At 62.9% G+C, this 1,194-nt stretch overlaps 1 protein-coding gene across 1 annotated transcript in view; it reads left to right on the top strand.

Annotated features, from left to right (window-relative positions):
- RPTOR (regulatory associated protein of MTOR complex 1) overlaps positions 1-1,194 on the top strand; it is a 238,846-nt gene that overhangs the window by 202,242 nt on the left and 35,410 nt on the right. The window lies entirely within an intron of this gene.

The raw sequence follows: 1,194 nt of genomic DNA on the forward strand, positions 1-1,194 counted from the left end.
CCCACCTGGGCTGTTCCCAACCCTCGTACATTGTCTCTGCCGTTTCCTCCCCCAACCCTTGCCCCACCCTGAGGCCACTCTGTGCCCTTCCCCACTCCCCCACTCCGAACCCTTGTCTGTGCCTCCACCTGGTGCTTCTCAGGCCCTGCCCCCAGGTGGCACAGACCACTGAGGAGACTGCACATGGGGCGGTGGAGGGTGTGTGGAGGAGGGGCGTGTGAGGGGGTTCGCCCAGGTGTCCTTACTAGAATGGGCAGGTGCGGTCAGTGTGGCAGTGATGATCAAGTCCACGTTGACCTCTTGCCTCTTGAGTCCAGAAGGTCAAAGGGACATGTGGCCCATGCAGGGGACCCCTGGTCTGGAGGCCCTGGCTCTGTGATGAAGTAGGGTGACAAGGAAAAATCAGACCAGGTCCTCAGCCCTCCTTGGTCCCATCACTCGGGCCCACACACACCGCCCAGAAGCCAGTCTGAAACGCCCCCACACATCGGCCAAGGGCCCAGCACCCCGACCCGCTGTCCGTGAGCCACCATGCACCTGCCCCAGCGGCCCAGCCCCCCGGGCCGAAGGGTCGGCATCCCCAGCAGTCCTCTCTCAGATGGCAGCTGCCCGGGTGCTTCCAAGACGACGCTTCTCTAACGATGTCTTCTGTGGGTCGTTACATTGCTTCCCCTTCCTGAGCTCCTAGTTGAAGGCCTGCTGGTCCTGCCAGCCGGTTCTCGCGGGAAGTCTGCACAGAGGCCATGTGTTACCTGCCAGCCTGCTTCGGTGACCTTGGTCTTCCCCTCGGCCATCAGGCTGACCTGATGTCGGAGAAGAGCGGCCCACCCCCAGGCATCCCGGGTGCTGCACTCAGCTGTGCTGGGGCGGGAGGGGGTGGCTCTGCTCTTGGTCTCCTGGTTCCTTAATGGTGACGGACAGCGCCAGGAAAGTCTGGGAGGTTACTGAGGGCCCAAGACGGAGCGCGTGGTTAAAGGTGGGGCGCTCTGGGTGTGGAGAGCCAGGTGCTCAGTTGAGAGAGCGTGGGCCCAGCGTACCAGCCGCACCGTGGGGGAGAGACGTGGCTGCCTGCTGTGAAGATGGGGCAACTCAGGAAGAATGTGGCCAGTGTGTGTGGCGAGAATGTCACAATAATAAGCAAGCCCCCACCTGCCCTGCGCAAAGCCAGGGCAAAGGAGGAGGCGGAACCAGCAC

The sequence above is a fragment of the Echinops telfairi genome, unplaced genomic scaffold (assembly GCF_000313985.2).
Source record: "Echinops telfairi isolate 266 unplaced genomic scaffold, ASM31398v2 ScPeMD7_7458;HRSCAF=8496, whole genome shotgun sequence".
NCBI lineage: Eukaryota > Metazoa > Chordata > Mammalia > Afrosoricida > Tenrecidae > Echinops > Echinops telfairi.